We start from the raw sequence: 10,726 nt of genomic DNA on the forward strand, positions 1-10,726 counted from the left end.
ACACTGTTTTTGTTCTAGTCGCAATTCATTCCCACAAGGCTGTTTTCAATTCTCACTAAATTTTTTTTCATTCGCAATTCATTTATGCATCTGTGGTAAACACATTCAGCATTCAACAATACTGTATATTTACTTTGCATTCACCTAGAATAGCAGCCTTAAGTAAAATAATACATTTTAAAACAATTGTTTTTAATTTTATAGTGAGTCCTATGACTCACACTCCTATTTTACTGTGGCTCCCAGACTCAAAAGAAACTGTACAGTAAATATACTGTATTGTTGAATGCTGAAAAGTCTGGGACCCACGGTGAACACACCTATTCTGCAAGTACTGTTAAGGTTACATGAAATGATTGTATTCTTATGTTTGGTTAGCATAAAATGCTAAAAGGGAGTAATGTAATGGGAATTCCAAACATACTGCATGTAACCCTGGACTCAGGGAGACTCATGTGTGCTGTGTAAACGTAACAGTCAAAATATCTCTGTTCTCTGTGTTATCCAGACTTCAGGGACAATGTGTCTCTGTGGGATGATAAGATTGACCCTAAAGCTGGATAAATAACAGGCTCACAGAGCTCTCCTCACTCATTCGAGCATACATGTACACGGCGTATGTGTGTTGCTGTGAGTCCTTCTGCAGAAGACTTGAGTAAAATTGACAGAAAGACAAGTGTTTGCCTGAGCTGTTTATTTAAACATGCTTTTTTCCTCACCACAGGGGTGAAATCAAAAATACAAACAAATTGTGTGGTATGAGTTGTTGCAATTAGTAACACCTTGGCTAGATATGGTAATGTAATGCTGCTCAAAAAAATAAAGGGAACACTAAAATAATACATCCTAGATCTGAATGAATGAAATAATCTCATTAAATACTCCTTTCTTTACATAGTTGAATGTGCAGACAACAAAATCACACAAAAATTATCAATGGAAATCAAATTTATCAACCCATGGAGGTCTGGATTTGGAGTCACACTCAAAATCAAAGTGGAAAACCACACTACAGGCCGATCCAACATTGATGTAATGTCCTTAAAACAAGTCTAAATGAGGTTCAGTAGTGTGTGTGGCCTCCACGTGCCTGTATGACCTCCCTACAACGCCTGGGCTCCTGATGAGGTGGCGGATGGTCTCCTGAGGGATCTCCTCCCAGACCTGGACTAAAGCATCCGCCAACTCCCGGACAGTCTGTGGTGCAACGTGGCGTTGGAGGATGGAGCGAGACATGATGTCCCAGATGTGCTCAGTTGGATTCAGGTCTGGGGAACGGGCGGGCCGGTCCATAGCATCAATGCCTTCCTCTTGCAGGAACTGCTGACACACTCCAGCCACATGAGGTCTGGCATTGTGTTGCATTAGGAGGAACCCAGGGCCAACCGCACCAGCATATGGTCTCACAAGGGGTCTGAGGATCTCATCTCGGTACCTAATGGCAGTCAGGCTACCTCTGGCGAGCACATGGAGGGCTGTGCGGCCCCCCAAAGAAATACCACCCCACACCATTACTGACCCACCGCCAAACCGGTCATGCTGGAGGATGTTGCAGGCAGCAGAACGTTCTCCACGGCGTCTCCAGACTCTGTCACGTCTGTCACATGTGCTCAGTGTGAACCTGCTTTCATCTGTGAAGAGCACAGGGCGCCAGTGGCGAATTTGCCAATCTTGGCGTTCTCTGGCAAACGTCCTGCACGGTGTTGGGCTGTAAGCACAACCCCCACCTGTGGACGTCGGGCCCTCGTACCACCCTCATGGAGTCTGTTTCTGACTGTTTGAGCAGACACATGCTGGAGGTCATTTTGCAGGGCTCTGGCAGTGCTCCTCCTGCTCCTCCTTGCACAAAGGCGGAGGTAGCGGTCCTGCTGCTGGGTTGTTGCCTCCTACAGTCTCCTCCACATCTCCTGATGTACTGGCCTGTCTCCTGGTAGCGCCTCCGTGCTCTGGACACTACGCTGACAGACACAGCAAACCTTCTTGCCACAGCTCGCATTGATGTGCCATCCTGGATGAGCTGCACTACCTGAGCCACTTGTGTGGGTTGTAGACTCCGTCTCATGCTACCACTAGAGTGAAAGCACCGCCAGCATTCAAAAGTGACCAAAACATCAGCCAGGAAGCACAGGAACTGAGAAGTGGTCTGTGGTCACCACCTGCAGAACCACTCCTTTATTGGGGGTGTCTCGCTAATTGCCTATAATTTCCACCTGTTGTCTTTTCCATTTGCACAACAGCATGTGAAACTGATTGTCAATCAGTGTTGCTTCCTGAGTGGACAGTTTGATTTCACAGGAGTGTGATTGACTTGGAGTTACATTGTGTTGTTTAAGTGTTCCCTTTATTTTTATTTAATTTTTTTGAGCAGTGTATAATATGCCAATTGCTTCAGTGATTATTCATCATGTTCTGTTTTTCTAAAGTATTGGCTGGAAAGCAGCAGAGATAAGGACTTGGGCTCCAGTTTGGTTTTTCCTCGTTCCCGTGATCGGCGCATCTGTGTGATATAAGTTTAATGTGCGTTAGTTGGATGTTTCCATTCACATAAATAACGATACCCTCCACATGGACAGAAATGCTCTAAGCTTTTAGTTATGGTATTATAAATGATAGTCCTCCCTCCAGCCCTGCTCACTTCCTCTGCTTGCTTTCATGGCAGTGTGCTGGCAGTCAGAGCTCCCCCTGCAGTCCATAAAGTGCCTTTGCGCCGTTCCAATCTCTCCCTGCAGCCTTTGGGCCACGCCTCCTAATTTGCATACATGAGTCAATCCTTAATCCCCAAAACCCCAATCCTAAATGGCTAAATGACTAAAAGCCCAGTCCTAAATACCAAATTCATTTTCGACTTCGACTTTTAGTTTTTGATTTTGACTTTTAGTTTCCGATTTCAACTTTTAGTTTTAGATCTGACCCAATAATCCCTCCACAGACTCGCACCACAGCTGGATGCCAGAACACTGACATAAACAGTAACGTTACATGTACTTCCGTATGACATCCGAGTCACACCCATATAATATAAGGGCACACACACAAAGCATTTATTTATGACGTTATGGCATTCATTTAATCCTATGAAAGGACAACAAAAAAATTTAAGACCTTGGTAAACGAAATTTAAGACTTTTTAAATGAAATTAATACTTTTAAGGCCTTATTTTTGGAATATGAAATGCAAGACTTTTTTAATGCTTTTAAGACCCCGCGGGTACCCTGCATCACCACCCCCCCCACACACACACTAACACACACTGAGCCCCCTCGGTGGCCCATCCGTCACCCAAAGCTGTCAACTGGGGGGAAACTGCGCTGCTGTCGTCCTCTTGCGCTCTAGATGCTGCTTAAAGTTAATAATGTTTCTATTTCATGGGTTATTTGGGATTTCAAACGTTTCTTGAAGGTCTTTATCATAATGAAAATTACTGTATACAAGTACAACACTATTTATTAAAATAACTGCAAAAATCTTTCTCTGCGCCCCCCACACGGCGCTCGCCTCTCCGTCTCAAAGTCCCGGGCTGAATTTCAGTCGCAGTACATCTCTGCACCGAGCCCTACTGTGAGGTAAGCTTCTACTGAATCCCCCTCTCTCCTTTTCTTTAAACCAGTTTTGTTAAGGTCAACCATTAAAGACATTATGTTTATCAAAAGGTCAGAAATGAAAAGAAAATGCGTAGGTTTGTAGGTTACTCATTGCCTTTACTGTACATATACCAATCATGTTGACTGTTGTGCAGAGTAACCCCCCCCCCCCCCCCCTCCCCTGCAAAGGCCCGTCTTGAGTCAGGAAAATCCCTGAGCACTTCCTGTCAACATTCATTTCCTGTTAGCAGGACAAGAACTGAGAAAGCTCCCGCCCTATCCTAGGGGAGTGGTGGTATGGAACTACATTTACTCAAGCACTGTACTTGAGTACAAATTGAAGGTATTTGTACTGTACTTGAGTATTTCCATTTTATAGTACTTTATACTACTACTCCACTACTTCTCAGAGGCAAATATTATACTCTTTACTCCACTTTATTTCTCCAACAGCTTTACAATTTATCATACCTTATCATACCTTTCCTGCCCAAGGAAAACCTTGTATCTCCAAATGTGTTGAGAAAATGATCCTACTTCTTAATCTGAGTAAGCTATTTAAAAATGCATTGCTGTAGATTACAACAGTATATAAAGTACTAAAATAGAACATACACATTAAAATGACATTAATTAGTAATATTAACAATGTTGCATGGATGTTCACATCACACTTCACATCCTCGGCACAAACTACTGGTCTGAGAACAAAGTACCTTCAGACGGAGACTCCTTCAGCTCTGCAGTAATAAGGACCGCTACAGGAAACCTTTCCCCTTCCCCTCCCTCATGCTCGTCTGCCACATAGTGAGCAACTGTATGTAACAGGGAACATTTACTGCACCATGAGTACTTTTGGTATTTTAAGTAAATTTAGCTGATAATACTACTACAGACCTTTACTTTAGTAAAGGATCTGAACACTTCTTCCATCACTGTCCCGGGGAGAGTAATGAGTGCCATTTTCCTTGCAGCCTGGACCCAGCACACAGCACTTAGAGTTTGCTGTATTTTGTATAACTGGACGTACTTAAGTACAGTACTGGAGTACTTACACAAGCAGATAGATGCTACCACACAAACTGAAAGTCTCAATAAAGCTCAGAAAGATTAAAAGATGAATTGAAAGGAAATCTGTGATTTGATTTTTGATCAGATTTCAGTTCAACAGATATAAAGAAGGTGGGTCATTATCACTATAAAGTGCCTTTGAGATTTCATAATTCCCCCCCAAAAGCCGAGATTTTCCATTTAACTTTATATACATTTTATTAAGTAGATCTTAGTTTGTTAGAAATGCATGTTGGTCAAGCTCCAGCACTTTTTATAATTACAAGCCTACAAAGTATGAACAAAACACAAAATATGTCACCCTGTCATCTGTGATATTTGCACTTTCTTTTCTAAATAAAATCTAACAACAAACATATCTGGTCAAACTGTCAACTAATACTATTTGTTAATGAATAAATCATACAAAGATTTTATACTATGTGAAAATAATTTGTTTATTTTCATAAAACGTGGAAATGACAGGGTGAACAAAGGCTTTAATGGGTGAACTAGAAGACAACACATAATTTGTTAAACAACAGGAAACCTTTAAGCATTACAAGGAATGATTTTTGGAAACTCTTTAGTATTACGTAAGTCTAAAAAAACACAGCCCTGAGATAAAAAATCTTCAGATCATTGCCAAGAACACATCATGCCACTAACTTTTTAAAAATATTATTAATTAATAATATTTTTGACTTGGTAAAAAACTAGTAATTTTAAACAGACTGGATTTTTAAAAAAGTTATTGTTTTCATTTCATTTTGGGGATCCAATCAATTCTCTTCGTCACTGTCATTGCTCTTTTAAATAGCCCACGTTTTGTTCTTTTACATTTTTACAGCTGTATTTTTTGAAATAATATGCAATAGGTAGTGAAATCTGTTATATAGACTATATGTCTAGATCACAGTCTGTTGCTCTAATTACAAAGAAGTTTGTAAAATACTGTTAAATCATGATCATCAAAAGGCCTGCTGGTACCAATATTACCAAACAAACTCCTACTACACTAAAATAAAGCATGTATGTGTTTAATAACTGTTTAAATATTTTTAAATGATAAGAATGTGGGGAAACTAAGCCCGTGTCCTCCATGTAATGCACCATGTCCACCCTGTCATAGAAGGATTGATGACATTTTTCACTAAGGTTAGCATTTAATGAGCACATGGTGAACCCTCAGTTGGTGACTGTGTACTGTTCAGCAAGTAGATGTTACATTTCTAAAAAGTTTTCTAATAATTATTATTTCACTATGACAGGGTGGACATGTTAAGCTCGACATCTGTCAGAAAGTTTATGTACTTCCACCGGTTGTTTAAATCTCCATTGAACAAAGACAAATTGCTGGTGATGATGTCACTAAATACATGGGCCTGTTTCTTAAAGAGGCAGTTACCCACAATGACAGGGTGGACAGCAAATTCAAGGACACGTACAAAATGTTTAATATTATAATGAAAATGAAACATAAATTATCAAATGACTTGTATTATGAACAAACTTGCTGAGGACCATTATTAGAAATAAAAACTATTTTAATTTTGTGTAATTAAACCACTTCATATACTCATTGAAGTTAGCAGAGCAGCAGTGGAACATGCAGAAACCACATGCACCCAGTCAAAGAAAATGGTATAAAATGAGGGAAACACATTTCTAGAGATTTATCACTGTACTGATGTGTGTAGAAATGTTTGGTCATTTATAATAAAATCTCAGAATTCAATTGTTTTACAATTTGTTCATGATGACTGAGTAATTCTGAGGACAGCAAAGGCACTTTATAGTGATACTGACCCAGTTCACGGTCTCTATGAAGAAGCTACTGAGCCTTCAGAAAGCTGGGGGCCCCTCTGGCTCCAGCAGCTGTTCTGCAGCCGCAGTTAGTGGCTCAGACAGCGGGAGAGCAGCGGCTCGTCTGCGCCTCCTCCACAGGCCGCTTCAGCTACACGGTAACAACGACTCTGTGTTCAGCTTGTGAGGAGGAACCAACTTCCAAACATCCGGAACATGGCGTACAGAGGCCCGGGTTCACAGTGAAACTCAGAGAAATGAAGCATCGAGCGGAAGATTTCTGCTCTTATTAGTCTCACTAAGAGAAGGACAGGAAGACATGTCAGGCTGTTAACCAATTACCTTCAGCTGGAGGTCCAGGCGGAGAAAAGAAGCTGCGACACAACTTTCAGACAAAGTGAAACTAAACAGGAAGCAGCCAGAGAGGCGACGCTGAAGTCAGCTTCCTATTCGGCAGTTAAGGGGAAAGTTAAGGGAAAGGTTAAGGGGAGAAAGTTAAGGGAAAGGTTAAGGGGAGAAAGTTAAGGGAAAGGTTAAGGGGAGAAAGTTAAGGGAAAGGTTAAGGGGAACTTAAGTGAAAGTCAACTTACGTTGCTGAGCGACCGATTCTCCGTTTTTTTGCACCTCTTACTGCTGTGAAAGCTGTTATGCATTTTAGGCAAAGCCTTAACGCTGTCCGAAACACCTTTTTAGATTTGAGAAAACTTTATTTTATTTGTGAAAATGACAAAAGGGCGATTTCACTGCTTTTTTTCATGTGTGGACCACATTAGACCAGGTCCAGATCCAAACCCACTATACCCAGAGCTCTCAAATCTGGACTAGATTGTCCCAGAGAGGCAAAAGTTTCAATCAGACATAGACACTTCTGTGTACACTGATTTGGGGTGGGGGGGTTGTGAAGCACATGGGGTCAAGCCTGGTGTTGGTGACGTACCATGTGACTGATTCAGGAAATGGGCCCTCATTACCATTCTGTGGGCTTTTTACTGTGATGTGTGGTCTCTATTGAGATAGATTATAGATTGTATCTGCAGCTTCTTTTATCAGAAACTCTGATGAAACATGTTTAGTTCATTTAGACTCAGTGTTGCCGACTCTGTCTCTATGAAATAAGGGCGAAAAGGAGGCGTGCTGCTGCGGGGAGTAGGGCTCTGTATGAATATACAGCGTGTTGTTTGAAGCACTTTGTCATGATGACAGCTGATCTCTTAATTAAATATCTGGTAGCTTTAATAATAGTTCTTTACAGCAGGGCCCTTTAATGAAACCAGCAGCCACCTGTTACCTTCACTGTCTGTCTAAAACTCTTGTGACTCTTGCACTGTGGGTTAGAAAAGGTTCTCCCCTTCATGGCCACATGACAAACTGAAAAGAAGATATCTGCTTAATGTGTTTTATTTCCACTTCATGCTTTTTCAGCCAGCTCATCAGAACTTGATGAACACCATTTACATTTTCATCACTATCTTCATGAAGTCCAGTAACTTTCACCGCCCTCCATCAGACACAGAATCATCTACATTACAGGGGCCACACTGGGATTCTCACTGCTGAGTCATTATTAGCTGCAGGCATGTCGGAGCAGCTTTGTATTATAATAATTATTCTTATTATCATCAACGGCTGCAGCTGTTTGAGACCTGACCTTTATTTTCTCCATCAGAGGGAAGACTTTAGAAAGTTGTGTGGTGCTGTAGGGCCCCAGCTGCAGCAGAGCATGGATCATGATAATATTCATCCAGCCAGAGGGAACCATCACCAACCGTTCACAGCGCGTCGGTCGTCACACCGACACCACCCGTACCGGAGAGGGAGCGTACAGGGCCAGGAGATCACGGAGCGACCGGCCCTCTGCGGGTGGTCGGTGGTCGTTCCCTCTGACGCTCCAGAGCGCACGATCCACGATGACACAGAAATATAGAGATTAATTTCAATAAAGCAGCTGTCGATATTTCAGAGACTTCCCAAAACATCAGAAATCCTGCTGTCTTAATAAGAGGAGCCCCCCCAGCTCCCCGTAGTTCACACCCTGAGCGAAGTGAACGGGACCCGAGAGGTCACGTATGGGACGACTCAGATAGGCGTGATATAGGGACGTCCCGGCTAATACGGGACAGTTGTCAACCCTAGTTAGACTTGTGGCAGCCATAAACCCCTTATAACCCTAATAATAATGTTGTAAAGCAGGTAAAACCATCTCCAAAGACAGAAGCCGCCTGAAGCCCGGCACTCTGGGAAAATGTTTCTACATGATCTAAAGTCACAAACCAATTAACACAAGTACATTCACATCAGAACGCTCTGCCTTGTTTCCACTTTGACCCTGTCATTGTGTCATAAAGACACCAGATTAATGAGTTCATCATGACAAACATCATTCATTCATTTATTCTGTTCCAGAAACAGTGAAGCCGACCAAAGCTTGTATGGAAGGTTCCATGGAGACCCAGAGACGACCTCACATCCTGCGAGATTTTCTTTTCTGTATATTTTTATCAACATGGCACTTCTTCAAAAAACAACAGGACAGCTTTGGACAAACTGAAGACTTGTGCTGACAGAAACAATCAGGCATCACTGGGAGTTGAACCTACAACCTCCTGTTTAGAAGACAAGTGGTGTAACCAGCTAAATCACTGCTCCTCCACATGTAGACAGAGCTCCCTGATAAATAGATTCACAGAGACCAGCATGCTCCTCACCACTGCTGGGAGCTGGTTTCTCCTTTATTCACCCAGACTTGACTTCACAGACACACCTTTGTCTCACAGGGGGACATCACACCTTTCAGAGTGGTTTTATTTTGAAATCTCTTGGACCTTCATGATTTCTTTTTACGTTCTTTCTTTGATAAAATAAAAAATAATGAAGAAGTAACGTAGCTAGCCGGCTTTCATCAAGCCAGCTAGCTGGACTCACCTTACTTACTTACCTGTTCCTCGGTTCCTTGAAGGTCGGCTGTGTTGCAGTCAGACAACGGCGGAAATTCGCGACGGGAAATGTACGCAAGCGATTTCGGCGGGTTTGAACATTTTTGTTGGTTTGTTTGAAGTATTTTAGGGTTTTTTGAACACAGACACACACAAACACACAGTTTCATCACGTACCTCAGAGAGTCCGAGCCGAGGTTTGAACCCTCGTCTCCAGGTTGCCGGTCGGCGTCCTTCACCACTGGACCGTCTTCAGTACCGATGGAGACCAACAAGCAGAGAGAAGAAGAAGATCAGACTGAGGGAGGAACCTGCAGAAGATCCACCTCCATCAGTCTGGAGAGGAAACTCTGGATGATGGACTTCCTGGCTGTTGACTTTCTAATCATTTGGTTGTCCAGCTGCTCGTCTCATCATTTACAATTAAACAAGAACTCTTTGTACTCTTGGCCCAAATGGTCCTGCGGTCAGGACTCCTGGTTCCCGTCCAGATGGTTCGGGTTCAAGTCCAGGTGTGGGAGAAGATGGTGTCGTCGCTCCTTCTGTTTTTAGGATCTGAACATGTGCGCGGCGCTAACCACGCTAGCTAGTTAGTGTCAGATGAAATGTGTTTCTTTGTTGTAACAGTGCTTCTTGGCACACACTGCTGTGGATGGCTTCCCATTCTTCAGCCAGCATTTGAAATCAGAAATGCTTCTTCCAGTAATGCCGTCTTCTTCCTCTGCTTGTAGTATCTGACAGTATCTGACAGCAGTGTGTGAGCAGGCTGCTGAGCAGCATGAGGAGCTGCCAGGCTGTTGTGGCTGTGGATGCTTCTTCACACGCTGCTGACGCTTCTGTGTGTTAAATGAAGAAATATGTCTGTTTCTTCACACTTCAATCATCCAATTGACTAACAGAGTATTTTGACAGTGAGGTATTTGTACTTTTACTGTAAAGGATCTGAATCCTTCGTCCACCGCTGCTATTTTCCAGCTGCAAATGATCCATAAAACAGCACAGACTGGATTAAAACATCCTTTTGGGGCCACATCACATGTTAAAAGCCAGATATGAACAGAAGCAAACATTCAAAGACCTCGATGGTGTCAAACTCAGTGAGAACAGTTCCATCAGGGAGGCTTGTGGGACCTGGAGTGGTCTGCCAGAGCCTGGACTTTACCTGAGGACAGGTAAGCTGAGTCGTTCACACAGAGTTAATATTTATCGCACGCTCTTTCAATCTTCCTGTTTCCAGAGTGTCGAGGAGGAGAGAACACACAGCTGTACACTCATGAGTTAACAACACAGCAGATCAGTGGAGCAACACTGACCTCTGCTGGAGAGTTTAGGAACAAAAACCCACCGCGTTTTCT

The sequence above is a fragment of the Micropterus salmoides genome, unplaced genomic scaffold (assembly GCF_014851395.1).
Source record: "Micropterus salmoides isolate LMB-PRFRI ecotype aquatic unplaced genomic scaffold, ASM1485139v1 Ms_hic_scaffold_1, whole genome shotgun sequence".
In the NCBI taxonomy this organism is placed as follows: domain Eukaryota; kingdom Metazoa; phylum Chordata; class Actinopteri; order Centrarchiformes; family Centrarchidae; genus Micropterus; species Micropterus salmoides.